General features: G+C 40.6%; 1 long non-coding RNA gene across 2 annotated transcripts; it reads right to left on the bottom strand.

The window, feature by feature from the left end:
- Positions 1-3,981: 3,981 nt before the first annotated feature.
- LOC118470146 (uncharacterized) lies at positions 3,982-17,429 on the bottom strand. Of its 2 annotated transcripts, XR_004847176.2 has the most exons (3): positions 14,665-17,309; positions 14,245-14,425; positions 3,982-13,155 (listed from the first exon to the last, which is right to left on the bottom strand). It is a non-coding gene; the product is annotated as an uncharacterized LOC118470146 (long non-coding RNA). The 2 variants fall into 2 exon arrangements; XR_008604406.1 differs by having other exon boundaries at positions 3,982-14,425; positions 14,665-17,429.
- Positions 17,430-17,440: the final 11 nt, after the last annotated feature.

Below are 17,440 nucleotides of genomic sequence, written 5' to 3'. Positions count from 1 at the left end.
CTCTGCTTCCTGAGAGCTGTCACACAAGGTTAAAAACACACCAATACATAAACACCTTTTAACACACATGGTTGTCCTGTATGTGTCAGCAGAACAAAACAAAAAAAGGGGGAAAGAACACTAATTACAGCGGCAGAAAATGTGCTAGCGGCTCACTTACCATTATAAGACAGCTAACGAACCCTTTGACCTTTTCCTTTAGGTGTGTTTTTTTGGTAGTAAACCTAAAACTCCTTCTTTTTCTGCATATATTTCACCCACTTAATCCTGTTGTTGCTCTTGCACTTATTTTACTTTTATGTTGTGTATGAAACCTCATTTTGTGCATAACTTTTCTGCTGTTCATGCATATGTGTGCAGTATGCATGAACTGAACAAACACTGTGTGTGTGCAGCTTGTTTTGACTGCATGAGGACAACGCTGGCTGCAGCCAATCCTAATCCCCCATTCATTTCCACAAGCAGTTGCTAAGGTTACAAATTACCTTTGGTGCTGGTAAGTGGTTTCTTTTATGACACTGGACGCCCTAATCCTTTTACTGAATACATATTTCATTTAGGATTAGCACAACAACGGATACAGTTGTTCTTAGAATATTCCAACTCCAGCTCTCTGTTTTGTTCGTGTTCATCAGGCACACCACTTGCATATCAACTCTGGCTCTCATTTAAAATAACTAAATAAATTAATAAATCTCTCGCCTTTTTAAAGCCTGCTCGCTCTTTTTTGCTCAAACTAGAGTTGTGAGAAAGCCTGAGGGAAGTGAAACTCAATCAGGCAGGTACTGTTAGATAAGTAACGACAAGGCTATTATCTGGTAAACAATCCATTGGACCACATTATTCTCTTTTTCACATTTCTATGGTATGTTCAAAATTTTTTTTACAGAAGCCAGCAACGGTTTTCTTTCATTTAATCTCTCCCAGTGGTTGATATGTACTTATTTGACAGTTATAAATTCTAAAAAATAGGAAGGAACTCTTATGTTTGTGAGGAACTGGCTGAAAACAACAAATGACATGATTCAAAACCTGTAAGTGACATTAGCGACGTCCCACTCAGTCCCACTATAACCAGTAAACACTGTGACTGGATATAATCTGATTTACTTCATTTAAAAAAGCGTTAAATTGCTTACATGAAAGCAATGCAAGAAATGTTTACTTACATGCCATCATTTTTACACCAAGGTGATCTACAAAATTCACACAGACGTCGAATTAGAAATAAAGTACAATACATTTAAACAGCTCATTGTTAAGATAGAGACATATAAATATTTGTAATTGAATGATGAAACAAAATAAATTCAAGTGAGTTCAAGATATGCACATGCTGAATAATAGTTCTTAAGATTCAGTAGAAAACAAGAGAATTCTAATCTGGGTTTAAAAAGGATTTTTAAATCTTCTGTGTATGTTCAGTGTAACTAAAAGAAGCCTCTGCTAGACGACCCGAGAGACGGAGAGAGTTCACATCATAAAAGCTACTGGAGGAAAAAATGCTCTTTACCCATGCAGGCATTTTCCAAACAAGCGGCTGTATTAGTTTTCTTCAGCAGGACCCTATCAGCCGCAGCCTTTACAGGTTTATTTGGGGGGAGACCTGAGAAGAGACTGTTAAAGCTCATCCTGCTGGAAATAAAAGGGTGGATAGTTCTTTTTTTAGGAACTTTGTCTAGACTTGAATGCTCTGATTCTGTGTGTGTTTTTAGGTTACAGAGGAGTCAAATACGCACACAACATGCAAGGCTGTCGGTGTCACCCTAGGAATAAGGAAAGAGAATAATAATTTAAAAAAGAAACTATAGAAAGAAGAACAGGGAAGAAAATAGTAGTAATAAAAATAAATATATCACTATATATAGATATTTACAAGCTAGAAAGGAATATATAGACACATTCGTGCAAAACAATAATTGCTAGATGATGATACAGTGCAAAAAGTAGAGAATGCTGTTCTTCTGCAAAAACTGGCATACTTACCTATTTGTCTATTGCTTATTGTACAGGTGTGCAGGAATGGCTCAGCTGTTTATCAAGGTGATGGCAGTGGAGAAGAAGCTGTTCTTCTGTCTGGTGGTTTGAGTGAACATGGCTCTGTAGCGCCTGCCAGGGGGGAGGGGGGAAGAAAACTCTGGAATTGTAGACGACTTCTGAGGAAAACAAAGGTTCTTTTATAATGTACTTCATTCTTTCTTGTGTCCAAGTTGCCTCCTTGTATAAGAGGAGGAGGTGATAACTTAACACTGACTGATTGGGGTGATACCTTCCTACCTGCCTAACTGGCTGAATAAGTTTTGCTGCTACTAACCGACTGGATGCCTGGCTGGATGACTGATGGGCATATTGACTGGCTGCCTGTCTGCCTGCCAAACTGACAGACTGGCTGACTATTGAGGCTTAGTCCTGCTATGTGGTGAGATCATCATCACTGGCAAGCACAACAAAAGACTGATGGGAAGAGGCTGTCTCTCTGTGTGTGTGTGTGTGTGTGTGTGTGTGTGTGTGTGTGTGTGTGTGTGTGTGTGTGTGTGTGTGTGTGTGATGGCTTCATTCCTGTATCAACACAGTTCTCTCTGTGGGTGAGTCAGTAGGCCAAGCCTGACCATCATCCTCTCTCATCTCTTTCTCTATGGCACACACACTCGCATAGAAGAAATCAAAAAGCTCTCAGCGCACACACGCACACAAAACGTGGGCTTGTGGGGTGAAGTGGTGCTTAGAAGGAGTGAACTTGGGGTCAGGGTGGAGAGAGACCAGAGAGGGACAGATAACACTTGTGTTTGGAGACGCTGTGTTTTATTTTCAGCATCTTAAATGGCCGTTTCTGTTGACTAATCCTGCAATTTAAAAAAAAAAAAACCCTCTCTAAACTATTCATCATCTGCTCTGCATTTTTTGCAATCATATCATACTGGAGTTGTATATTTTTTTTTCCAAAGCTCTTCTGCTTTCAAGCATGAGATAAAGAGAGCAACAGAGAAGTGACAGTAAGAGCGGAGCCCTTGTTACTGGAGGGACAGGTGGGGGAAGGGATTTAGCGTAACACCCAGCTGTCTACCTGTCTGTCTGATTGAGGGGAAAGTGAGGTTTTTGGTGTGACACAGAGCCAAGCTGTTCTCCTGCACGGCGGCTATAAAAAGTGTGTGTTTGTGTGCTCTCCTTGCTTGCTCGGTCTCAGGGGCGCCATGGTGAGGAGGAGATAGGCAGACGACCAAAATCTCTCTCTCCTGTCTCCAGTGTGGATGTCTCTATATGAACACAAAGCAGAAGAGAGAGGATGAGAGACACAGAGGAAACACAACAACACAGGCCTTCTCCATGCCAATACAAAGCTTTACTGTACCTCTCACTCTGTTTTTGTCTTCTTTTTATCAGATGAATCTCTATCAGCTGCTTTGAGGATGTATGATGGCTCCATCTTCCTCTTCTTCCATCCTTTCTTTCCAAAGTAAAAGCACCGAGTCTTGCTTCATTCATACACTGTCATCCTCTGAGACGCTCCAAGTTTCTCCGTATTTAATGCCGGTGGTCATTTTCCATCCTACAAACTGTAGAAAACACTTGTGGTTCTTCCAAAACACATATGCTTTTTCCACATTAGTGGCATATAAATATAAGGCCTGCAGAACACTTTGGGTTGTAAAAAACTATCTTAAAATTCAATCAGGATAGAAAACTACTTATTTTTGCATTTTGTTTGCTGCACAATGTCAATGTGCATTAGTTATACTGTCTTTCTGAGCTATTAACTTATATTGAACGCATTTGCAGTTTTAAACACTAAATATGCACAACTAGTATATTCAGTTATAATAGAGAAAACTGACTTTATAAGACTTTATATATAAAAAATATGAAATATTTAATAAGTCATTTTCACGTGTTTGTTTTATGTCAGTTTTCAGCTTCACACAATCTTAATTTTTCCAACCATGCACACATTCACAGGTGTTAAAAGTAAAAAGTGACACCAAATTGCTTTTAAAACAAGTTTTATTGTTGTTTTATTGACAAATCTGAAAGAGAAACTGCAGAACAATCAAGTCTATAAAAGCAGGGTGTCGATTATTTTCTTCTCATCTATAGATAACCTATTTTTTATTTTAAAAAATAAATTTACATTTTTATAACTTTATATGCAAAAATAAGCTGTAAGCTAAACCTAAATAACACCTGCATCCAACAGAAGAGGAATACAATTTAAAAAAAGACATTCTATCCTATAAGAATCCCAGGCTTTAATGATTTCACTTGAATTATCTCCATCATATAGACTTCATTTCCATAATACACACAGTCTCATTACATTAGAGAAAAACCTACAAAAAAATGGTTAAAGGCCTGAACAATGATGCTGTGGCAATTAAAATGGTGGATAACCCACCTGACCTGCAGGCAGTTATCCCTAATGAGATAATAATAATAATCTCTGTACTAAAAAAAGAGAGGAAAAAAAGAACATTTATGTCTGTTTCCTTTCAGCTGCACTGTTATTCTGCTTAAACGTGGATTCATCAGAAAGTTGATGCAAAGGGGCAGAAGTGGTGGTTTGTTCATTATGGGGTGGAGGGTCTCTGACTTCTGTCTGATAGGAGAAATAATTAATGATTTTTGAAGAAAAGTGCAGCAAAGGTGGTTTAAAATTGTTAATGTGTGCGGATGTTTTTGGAAATGTTGTGTTGAACCTTGAGGATAAACTGCAGCAGCCTTGAACGGTCCTCCTGCCTGCATGTGGATATAAATAGACTTCACAAGTCCAAACACAAAAGACTTCTCAGGCAGCCGAGGAGGGATGCAAAGTGCGAAACTCACCAGCACCCGGTGACGTGGTGATGTTGGTGGTTTTTCCTGCCGGGGGAACATTTAATAAACGCAGAAAAACAAACAGGCTGTGCGCAGTTGACGGGGTTGCGGCGGGGTGAGCGCGGTGGCGCACTGGACACATCCTCCGGTAGGAAGGAAGCGGAGCTGTGGAGGAAACAAGAAAAAAAAGAAAAAGAAGAAGAAGAAAACAGAAGCCACGGACGGGTCTCTTTAACCCCGCCGTGAACCCGCGACCTCACCTTCCGACTACTTCCCATTACCTCTGCACGACATCTGGCCCACATACCCGCAGAGCGCGCACGCACACGCGGCATTGTGCGGGGGTCCGTGTGGAGGCTGTGGGGGTGGGTGGAGGGGTGAGAGCGGCGAGGGCGGCGGCGTGCTGTTCATGGAGGGGTCAGGACCAATGAAAACCACCGTGTTGGCAAGGCAATTACAAAAAAAAAAAAAAAGAGACATGGACTGGATGGTCTGTGGAGGCAGAGAAAAGATTCCATGGAAGCATCAGAGGCTGCAGGGATTTCTTTCATTTTTAAAGCTTTTAGAAAACAACTATGTTGCACCAGGATTAAAATGGAGAAGTTTCCTTTTAGCTGTTTTGATGTGGAATATTGGATAGGAGCAATTAAAGTCTGTAAAACTTAATCTATATTTTTAAAATTTGTCTTGATAAGTTCTGTATTTTAGGATTACACAAACAGCCCATCATGTTTCCTGGTTATTACTCTTCCATATTGATTTATAATTACAAATGAATTCAAAAGAATTCAATTTAAAGTAACAATTTAAAGAAGTGACTTTAAAAAAACAGGACAGAAAAAAGACTAAATGATGCTGGGATGTGTATCTACCCAGCAAGGATGATATTAAATAAGAAAAGTTGATCTACAGGAGAATAAATATTTAAAACTCCCTGAGAGTCTAACTGCATTATATTCCATTATGTTTGGATTTGTCAAACTGTGCCTGCATTTAGTGTTTTCTTTGTAAAATTAAAGACATTTCCAACACAAATTGGTGCATAAAACTGAAGCAAAAATCATTCACCAGAATGCAGGACATCAAGTGTTTTATGCTCATAAATTCCCTACACTTCATGTGTCCCCCTTGTACCTTTATATTGTAAGAAAAAAATCAGAAAAGGAATTTATTTCTTATTTAAATTGCATTTTGGTTTGTGATAAGTAGCCTCTAAGCCACAAAAGCAACTTACATCTGAGAAAATATGCGAAGAATAAAATTACTTTAAATTTTCTTGCATATTAAATGATTAAAAATAATAATAATGGTGCCTCTGATGACTCACATCAGAATTAATTGCCGTCTATACAGTCAAACCATTTTGTTATGATCTTTACTAATGTGCAATTAGCTGTAAAGACTAATTGTGTGAAGGGAATCGATACCTTCAAGCAAAGGTTAGTGTAATATTCGTCTAATTTGGTGCTGTGTCGCTCATAGTGACATTATGTAGCATATTTTTTACATTTTTATTCTTGTATTCATTATAGTTTGTTCACTTAAGTCGTATTAGACGTTATATTTAACTTTCTGCGCTATTCGTGATGTTTTTTCTGTCGTTTAATGGACACTTAAAGCTCCATTTTTTAATTCAAAACGATCTATATTCTCTGCTACAAAGGGTTTGGCTTGTCATATACATTTTTTTCTGTGATATAGAGCCTATATGTGATGCTTTCAGATGTTTTCGTTCCTCAGAAGGAGCTGAGCTGCCTCTTAAATGTTAAAAGATAATAGGTTAACCGAGTGGAAAGGTCGTGGCTGCTTAAGAAGAGAAACGAAGCGGCCACAGGAGACACGGCGGAGGGCAGATCCACAACTACAGCTGCCACACATGAATGTTTGATAAGCGGGCGGGATAATGGCTCCTTAAATCAGTCAAACACAAACATCTCCATCACGCTCTGACATCTGCCATCCAGAGCCAATCATCGCCACCTGAATAATGAATGAACAACAGTAACAAAGCTGGAATATGTCGCAGGCGGATATAGGTCAAGTCCACGGTTGGTGTTATTGGAATATTAGGAGGCTGTGTGGTCTGGGTGGCACTTCGGGGGTTTTATTTTGTGAGCTGCACAGAGGAGATGGATGGCAGGTTACACGCATGCAGGCTCCGATGATTCCTGCAGTACACGCGTGTGGAAACATTTATGGTTTCAATAGCGGCCAGTGGGTGTGCATGGTGAGCGCACAGACCTGATATAAACTACTGATACTGCCAGAAGCCAATCAGCACCGTGAGCAGACAAAATACTCAGTCTGGGAATCAAAGAGTTGATCCAGAAGGACATTCTGCTTCCACACAGACACACGGACAGAAGCTAAGGAGGAAAATCTTATTTTCAGGCCGCAGAATTGCGCTCTTTTCATGCGTAATGGTCAGAATCCAATTTAAATGACAGCTTTGGTTATGTTTGATAATTCTTCTACATACTGACATAACAAATGTCAGTATGTTATGGTTTAATCTCAGGCAATAATAATAACAATAACAATAATAGTGATAATAATAATAATAATAATAATAATAATAATAATAATAATTCTTATTTTCCAGCATTATTACACCCAAAATCTATAATGCATGCAGACTGCTTTTTTTTTCCCAAAAAGAAACCTAAATGAGAATAAAATAAATTGACTTCTTTTTTTTGTGAAGTATAAAACAACAGTAGTGCATCAAATTTGTACAATACTTTAGTAAAAGCACTCAGGGATTAGTCTGATTAGTCACCTTCCTGTAGCTACCTGTGCAGTTTCTAATGTTCCTTTTGTATTTAGATCGAGGTCAAACTGTTTAACAACTTTACATACAGTTGAATAGTTTAACCTGAATTTTTGCATGATAAAAAATAGCGGAGTAGAGAGAAATAAACTTGAAACACTCAAATGAAGTACAAATACATCACTTAAGTAAATGTACTGTATTACTTTTCACCACTGTTATATTCATTTTAAGTATTACAACATGCTGTTTTTCATTTACATACATATCACTAGCTCATAACTAAGAGGCCTCATATGCTGCCAAAATGTTGTTTTTATTATTTAACAGGCTACTTTACAGCACAAATAAACTGCCTGTAGGAAAACATTCCACAAAATTTGGTGTATTTAATAGAGATTAAGTTTTTAAAAAACGCATAAAAGGGAGACTAGTGAAAGTAAGTCAAACTTGTACAATACTTGAGTAGAAGTATTCAGTCACTCTCCACTTCTGATCCAGTGACTTTACCTCTGCTACCTTTATAATAGAAGGAAAGATTAATCCTGATAAATGAACCTGCTGGGAGCACAAGGCTAAACTAGTACAACTTCATATATTCCTGAATAACTTAACATGAATTAATACGTCATATTTTTTTTTGATAACCTATTTTGTTGTAAAACATTAATCTGTGCAGCTATCAAATAAATGAGAAACACAAGTATTAATGCAACAGAAGTTCTCAAAACTACTTAAATAAATGTACTCCATTACTTTCTGCCACTAGTTTGCTGTTTAATATGTATTACAGCATATTGCTTTTCATTAATATACAGTCTTATTATCTCATCTACCACGACACAATATCACGAATAAGAAGCTTTTACTACAGAAACGAGTCTTACTTTTTATTAACACAAACTGTCTCAATGCAAAATTTCCATAGAAGTTGGTTTTACGCAGATCTGCTCTGGGTCATTCTCTTACTGACCTGTTGCACCTTACCTGACCTCACCTTTCCTTTCCTCTCATTTCTCTCCCCCCCACCTCTCCCAGACATCATCTATTGATCCGTCGAGCCAAACTGAGTCGCGGACACAAATCAGACCGGACGGGCGCAGCTCAGCCGTGAATAAACGGCTCCTCGTCCCTCCGTTATTATCCTGTAAGCTAATATCCAGGTACAGGACGGTTAGTTCCGCTCCTCACCTCCTCTGATTGGCTGCTGAGTCCAAGCCGCTGCGATGAACTCGATAAGAAATACACCTGAGACTACGCCGGCACTAATCTGTTGCCTAGCAACCACCTCGGGTAACCACGTTTGGGGATCAATTAGCCAAATACTGAATCAATCAGTAAAACAGCGATGTGAACTGCAGAGAAACATCTACACCAGTTAGATGTTGAAGAATCAGCTGCACTTTCTACATTCAAAAGGTGTCAAATGATGAGTAAAAGGAACCGAAAAAGGAAACTCTGGATATATTTTCAGATTCACTGGTTAATTTTGTGAAATTCTTCCTATGTAAAGTGCCTTGAGGTGACATATGCTGTGCATTGATGCTATATAAATAAAACCAATAGAAATGAAATGAAATTTCATGTAGGACCCCAATGCAACTATACAGCAGAAAAACAAAAGCAGCCAAGCAGCAAGAACCAAACCCAAAAGAACATGTTGGGAATAGAAGATAATTCTACCAAAAAATCAAGTCATTTTAGGCGACATAAACATCAACAAACATTAAATAAATACATAAATAGCATCTCTCTCTCTCTATATATATATATATATATATGTGTGTGTGTGTGTGTGTGTGTGTATTCAAAGTATTCCTAGAAAGCCATTTTTGGTAATAATTTAGGGTCATCTAGGCCAGTTTAAGGGAAAAACGTGTTTTTGTAACATATTAAGGTAGATGGGATGAATCTCATTAATGCTAGCAATACCTTCAGATCAGTGTCACAAAATCTCTTCAAAGTCCAGCTGTATAAATGTTCCAGACTGCAGAGTTTTAATGAAGGACAGTCTTAACCTAAATGTGCTGAAAGTAATTTATCCACATGTAAACAAACCCTGCTCTCATAGAAACCCGGACTGAGACTGCTGTAAAATAAAACAAAAATAAAAACTATGAGCAAAAAATGTCCAAGCAGCCTCGGTTTTCAATAATTCTTGCAGGTTTTCTGACATGCTGCCTTCTTCCTGCCTGGATTGTTCTCCTGAACAATGATCAGCAGCACGCAGGCCAACAATCCCCTGCACACTGAGCGGATATGACATGGCCCACCTCTTTTACACTTCATGTCTGCCTCAAACTTGACTTGGGGGTAAACGGGCAATCGAGTGGAGTAATGTCAAAAGCTGCAGTCAAGGAGGGGAGAGGGAGAGAGAGACACAGGGAGACAGGGAGGGAGAGACGTCGGATTTGTTGGTTTTGGTGCCAAGCAAACAGCGTAACAATCAAAATGTGAGACAATGACAGAACTGTGGGTCCTTTCACACCTAAACTCAGTGTGGAACTATAAATATTTCACAGTTACTGACTATAAAATAAAGCTTTGACGAAATTATTGAATTTAACCGCTGAGAAACTTAAATTCTATTTGTTGTGGGATGAATTAAATGATTGTGACGAGCAGCTACTGAGATCATTTACTAGTTTATGATTAATAATAGCATGCTCATCTAATAGAAACATCTAGCAATCTTATAATATAATGGTAAACATTTTCAATCTACAAGAAGAAACAGATCCTTAAGGTTGAATTTAGAGAAGCCTAAAGTGTTGCATTTACTGAAATATCAGCAAAATGTTAAATGATTCAACATAAAAGTGCTCACTATGCAAAATAACCCCCATTTGACTATGTTTTGTTGTATAAAGTATATTTGTAAGCTGAACTATCTCTGCCTCTATCTACCTGAAATTTATACTGTAGTTCTACTTCTGATACAGTGAGGTTACTTCTGCTTGCTCTATATTATGTTATTTAACTATTAATTTTGATGAATTAACATGCAGGAAGCTCAAGGTGACAATTGTTGTATCTTGTAGCTTAATATTAATTACTACCTACTATTTTGAAGGCTATGATATATTAGTGCGTAAAATATTAATTTGTAAGTAGCTAACAGTGTAAATAGTGGAGTAGAAGTAAATTAATCCACTCCAGTGAAGTATAAATACATTAGAACTGTACATAAGGTACTTAAGTAAATCTACTCGATTACTTTCCACCACTGGTTTACTGTTAAATTGTGTTTTTCATTCACTTGCAGCCTTGTGATCTCCTCCACCGTATCACTGGCTCATAAATAAGAGGCTGCTTCGCTACTCAAATGTTAAAATGTAGAAGGTCAGCAGAAGCATGTGGCCTGCAGCCCGCCTGTATCTCAAGCGACTCCGTGGCCAAAGAGTTGAGCAGCCTCTACTGCATACGAGCTGCCTGAGCTGTCCACGTCCCTCACATTAGTGAGCTCTGAGAGCGATATGTCAGCCGCAGTAATTACAGCTCGTCAGCTCTGGTGACACCGGGCTAAAGGGCCACAGCTCCGATCTGCATCTGAGAGCCGCTGCGCGTAATCAGCCTGGACAGGCAAATCCAAACCAGTCTCTTTATAAAAAAGAGAGAGAGAGAGAGAGAGAAAGAGAAATTCTGTCAACATTTGTGCTGATGTAACTCTGGACACTTTACAGGCCTGAAAGTGCAGATTTTGGGCCTAAACGTGCGGCCTAATAGGTGCTGCACAAGAGAGGCTGAAGTAAAGCTGAGGAAGTGGAGAAGGTTTTGTTTTGCTCTTTAAAAAAAATAAAAAAGCAAAAGTCATTGGGGAATGGAAGGTGAGCATCATATGTAAAGCTCGGGGCCATGCATCTGATATGCACCCATTATATTTATTTCCGTCTCCAAATCAGCCCATCTACCTGGAAGAGTGAACACGCGGCCTCCTCCAGCGCTGCTGCTCCCCTGCAACACGGAGGACCGGGCGACTGAGCGGCGTCGAAAAGATACGACACGAGAAAATACGCATTTAATATGGAGTTATCGGCATGAAGGAGGAGGCTGTGTAAGTGATCAGATGGATTTTAGGAACAGTTCTGTGTCTTTAGAAGAATATGGAAACCAAACTGTTTTCTGTCACTATCACCAGCAGGTGACAAAGTGCCAACAACCGGGAGTATAGAAGCCACTTTGTCACCTGCTGGCTGCTGCTGGATGTAGATTTGTCTACGAAATGGTAAACCCCATTATCGTGTACAAACATATTGTGTAACAGTTTTTAAGCGCTCTTCATACTGAAAGGTCCTGTCAGAGGGAACGTTTTATTTACCAATCGCAGCTGGAGTAGAGGCGAAGCTTGGCACAAAATCTATCAGATACAGCAACTTAAATAAGCAAATTATCTCATGAAGGTAGAGAGCAGCCTGGTGGTAGTAGTAGTGGAAATTCAGAATGGTTATAAGGTGCAACTGTACCCACGTTAAAATTAAATAATGAATCCAAGTTGGGTTTTTTAGTTTTAATCCCTCCCAAAATTTGGTGTTTTTGAAATGATGACTGGCGCGCAGGGAGAGACTAGACGAGCCTAATTGATTTTTAAGTGGTGTCTCTGTGGTTTAGCAGAGTAAAGAGGGGAGTCCACTTCAGGGATCTGCCAAACTCCTCCAGTTTGTACCTGAATTGAGGGGCAGTGATGTGTTGCTGATGCGGCTCAACAAGCCACACTGGGGGCCAGACGAGGGGTGGACAGAGGGGCTGGAGTCCGATCCGCGCTCGGTGCTCCCGTGGGGGGATGGAGGACGATGCTAAATGAACTTACTTCTGCAGAGGCAAGAAGCTGACAGGTCAGGCCTCAGTCAACACATAATAGAGGACGTATTTTGTGATAGGGGACAGGCAAACACCGTCCTGATCGCCTCTGATCACACTTGAAGAGATGACTAGACAACCGTTTTTAGATAATATATCCGTTTCAACACAATTTTGTTAGTAATGTGTTGATTTAAAGCGGAATATAGTGAGGTGTTACTGTGCAGATTTTGGTTTACTAAAGTGACATTTTATGAACAGTAGGCTGTGTGCACCACCCACCTTCATTCGACACACATGTTCACACACACGCACACGCACACGCACACACACACACACACACACACACACACACACACACACACACACACACACACACACACACAGCATGCACCACAGACCCGGACCTGCAGAGAAAAAGCAACTCTCCCTGAGTGAGCGGAAGAAAAAGGGGATGGGGGAGAGGGAGGCCGGCTTGCAGCTCCACTCTTCCAGGGTCTCAAACACAAGATCCGGGCGCACGGCTCCATTGAGTACGGCGAGGCTTTTTGCATGGAGGTTCATTAGAAGTAACGAGTTGACACAAGGTAAATCTTAATGTTGAGGCGCCTTTCTCTACCGGCCCGGGGAGGAGCCCTCATTAACTGTCGCTAACAACCCGTGTAAATACACTGATTGGACAGCTCCGATACAAGCTCCCAGCCCTGCCAGGAAGTCCCCCTAATGAGACCACACAATAAAAACAATAAAAGAAAGGAGGGAGGGAAAGGGGAGAGAGACTGAGAGAGACAGACAGACAGACAGAGAGAGAGAGAGAGAGGGAGGGAGAGAAAGAGAGCGATGTTAAAAACTTTTGTACAAGCTTAGCTGTTAAAGTTGGCGCCACATTTAGAGATCATTGTGACAACAATTGCACAAAAACCTGCATATTCAATCGTCGCATTTTTCCATTTCCTTAATTCCAAATGAAGGCAGTGTTGAGTTTAATGCAGCTTCCACAAACAGAAGGGTGACCTATTGCACCTGTGGTTATAATTTAGCAACTGTTCACACTTTAAAGCTGCTGCAGCAGACTCAGTGGTTTTGGCACTGGATGTCAAGCAAATTATAGGCAAAATGGCATGCGTAATTTCAGTTTGGAACGGGTTTAAAGAGGAAAAATAGAATAAAATGGTTACAGGAGCTGGTTATAGGCTTCCCGTGGGAGTAGGGGATAATACACTGCAAAAAATATCTTAAATTTCCAGTCTTGATTTTAGCATATTTTCCGCAAATGCAATGAAAATCTGCCAGTGGCAATTTTTACGCATAAAGAGTAATTTTTACGCACAGCATTTTTTTTTCCAAAAACAAATGTTAGCCTTTTAGAGCAATCAGAATACATTCAGCCCAGAATATCTCCATTACAATTCAGAAAATAACACTGATTTTAAACTGTTTTGAAAAAAGTCCATATGGAAACATAAAATAATCACAATCCTGTTACCAGGATTTGCGCACGTTTTAGCCAAACGAATGATGGATACATTTTCAAAACAGAAATGCCTGTTTTTAAAACTCAGTGTTACAATAAACGACTTTTTTAGATTGATACTTTTTACAGTGTAGACACAGTGTCGAGTCTCCGTACCCTGGAATGGCCAGCATGGGACGGAGGGGATTGTGCGCCCCAACCCGACAGCATCACACATCTGCGCTGCAAAGGCGCAGATCCTCCCCGGTGCTCAGTGATTAAAAATGGCAAAAACACCACATTTAAAAAAGGAGATGCTTCCCGGTTCAAATTAAAACGCCTTATGGGATTTTAAAAAAAACTATAACTATTTTAATAAAGAAATATCCGCAAAAATAATAATAAAAATACTCACAGTTTACGGAACATTATTGGCACCATCGTAGACGGAAACGAGTCAGCTTACAGGTGACAGAACTTACAGGAGCCGCAGTAGAATTTCCATCACGATCTCGGGCACATCGAGCAGTGAAATAGCAGTGAACCGGTGCCACCTCCAGTTGCAAATGGTGACAGTCCGTGGAGTGGTCACAGCTCTGCAGGGAACCAAGAAAGCAAGCAGAAAAAGATAAGACAAAAAAAAAAATAAAATTCCTTACGTGCTTGGCGCAAAAAACGCACTGGGGCTGTCTTCCCAGATCATTAAAATGATATTTTTAATAATCTCTTAATAGGAAATTAACAACTGAAGATCCTCATGCACTTTAAAATAAATCATAAGAAAAAAAAAACTATAATTAGGTGATTTAATTTAGTTTTATTTTTTGGTACGTACCCATCATTTCTCCAAAGTCTCGTCCTGTGTATTGTTGAGATGAATCCAGGATGGAGCAGCAAACACAGAGTCTCTCCTGTGTTTGTAAGGGAGGGGTGTGCTGCCTTTTCTGGCCAGCCTCTGCCAAACTGGGGTCAACGAGGGAGCAAAAAATAAAACAAGACCCTTTCTTTCGTGCCTTCTTTCTCTTTCCCTCTTACCTTTTACAGTCAACACCTTTTCCTTTCTTTCTCTCATCCGGTCCCCTTCTCTCTCTCGCTCACTCCCGTACATGACGTAATATCAGCTTTGTTTATTTGCTCCCCTTATTGGAACAGACTCAATGAAAATAAGTTACTTACTGGCAATTAATCAACGTGGTGACTTATGCTTTAGATTCAGTCTGTGGCACAAGAAGATGTAATGGAATCAAATATTAGTAGTAGCCTATTTCTTAAACAACGAAATTAATAACTTTATTCACACAAAAGTTTTCTAAACAAAGTTTAACAACAGGAATAAGGTGCCACAGGAGCAGAGATGTGGCAGCAGAGCAGAGGAGAAGCATCTGTGCATGCTTGACCAACATTCTCCCAGCGTTTCAGCGTGCAGAATGCTGTTTGTGTTGTCGTGTCTGGAGGTTTAGGCTGTAAATAAACGGACAAGACGCTAAATGCTCGATGTGCATTCAGAGCTCTCGTCCCCCGCTGCTAGGAACATTCAGCAAGCTCTCGGATAAACACACAATTACGGCAGGTGAATAAACTTGTTTGGGGGGTGTTAATTACATGCTTAACGTAAACAAAAGCCATGTAAAAGAATGTGAATTACCAGTGGCTTTCCTCCCTCAATCCCCATTCAGGTTTTACATTTCACCTCTAGTCTCTTCTAGGAGTGATTTCCGAATTGCCTGCGAGGGCTACTCCCAAACAAGGCTCCTCCAGAACATAATGCTGGTTAATACCTGCAGCCTTGGATTCAATGGTGATCACCTAAATTGGTGCACCAGGAACCCAGTCAGGTAGGAGGCTTTGCATATTCGGAGGAGTTGCTGCTAAGCCTGCACTCTCAACTTAATGTTGGGGTCGTGCATGCATGCATGTGTGTGTGTGTGAGGGGGGGGGCAGTAAGGGGGAGAGAGCGGGGAGAGGGGGTATAGGCTAGGAGGTTAGTTTTAACACCAGCATGAAAATACCAGCCTTTACTTCCAGTCCACAGAGCTTTCCAATGGGACCAATTCAAGTGCCACTTGGAATTACTCCTCCTGAGGTTCGTGCAGCAGCGCAGTGGACAGGTTTGATCCCGTGTACCACCCCACCCCCCTCGCACAAACAGGCGCGCACATCCCCAAAACCAAAACGTCTGAGCCTGCAACATCATCACAACCCCACAACTCTGCACCACAGACACTTGCACAGCACGCGTGCGCGCAGCTACACACAAAGTTGCCCCCAAAACGCTGATGCGTAAAGGTGCGCAAATATTGGCAGGGATAATTTCGCACAGACATCCATAAAGTATGTCAGTTGAGGTCAAACGGTGAATATAAACAGGTAGCACTGACGGCACATGCATGGTTTCTACTCACTGTCCCTCCAAGCTTGAAGTCGGTGGTCTATCCGGTCAGCCCCGGAGAATGTGTAAATCGGAGAGGGAAGGAAAAGTTTTGAATTCCTGAATGATTTTGTAGAAAGGCGGCTTAGGATCATTATGTCAGCTTTATTGAGGGCGGATTAAGCGGAGTCTAGATGCTACGCCTTGTACACGGCTCTTTCACAATGTGAGCACTGTTCGTGTTAGAGTGAACTCACACTATTTTAACACCCTGTAAGCCCTGTCTAAATATGAAGCCGTTTTAGCCATAAACATGAAAATCACACCGCCGTGGCTACCGCTGTAAGCCGAATCCTGTGACTGGATGTGGACATTGATCATGTCCTTACCACTAGATCAAATACATGAAAACTGCTTTTATGTGCCCAAGAAGCTTTCATGTTGCCATTTGATTGCAATTCCAATACTAATGGTTTTAATTAGAGGGCCGGACTATGGAAAAAAATAAAGAGCTAAAAGGGCGCTGGCAAATTAGTTCTACAATACCATGATCTGTGTTTAATCAACACAACGCTGCGCATCGATATTCATTTTGAACAATAAATTGTGTTGGTTGGAGAGAAAAGGCAGCGGGCAGGGGGCCAGGGCTGGACCCAGCGTCCCGGAGGCAGGGGCCGGGGACAGCAGGAGGGGGAGCGGCATCACACTGCAGCTTACACCCGGACCAGCAGCACCGAGTGACCACACACCAGCCAGCCCCCGATCATGTCAGAAAAAATGCTTTTTTTTTTTTGTAAAATATGATAAAATCACCGACGAATCCGGGGCAAAAGCCAAACGGTTACAGGACTGTGTCTGATATTTCAGAAAACAAGAAAGCGATAACTTGTTTGGAAAAAAATGCAGCTAGAACACTCTAACGCCTCGCACAAGAGAGAAAAAATGAATGGGCTGATGGAAAGATAAAAAAGTAGCAACTACAGGAAAAACTATGCGAAAATAATGTGCAAATTGACTCGCTTCTATTCAAAACGTGTATTCCCGAGTTGCAGTCATTGGTTGTCCATTTGTCACCCATTTAAAGCTCCCTCTGCCTCCCTCCCTCCCTCCCCGCCCGTCTCTGCTAAGCATCTCCAGTCTACATATCTTCTTTAGCTTTAACGAGCCTCGTTAAGATCGCAATAATATTCCACCCTCTAATTGCTCATTCCATTCAGCAGATAGGCGAGCATTGGCTTGTGCC

Source organism: Amphiprion ocellaris, chromosome 16 (genome assembly GCF_022539595.1).
Source record: "Amphiprion ocellaris isolate individual 3 ecotype Okinawa chromosome 16, ASM2253959v1, whole genome shotgun sequence".
In the NCBI taxonomy this organism is placed as follows: Eukaryota; Metazoa; Chordata; class Actinopteri; family Pomacentridae; genus Amphiprion; species Amphiprion ocellaris.
Note: the sequence above shows the minus strand (reverse complement) of the source record. Positions and strands in the feature narration are given on the sequence as shown.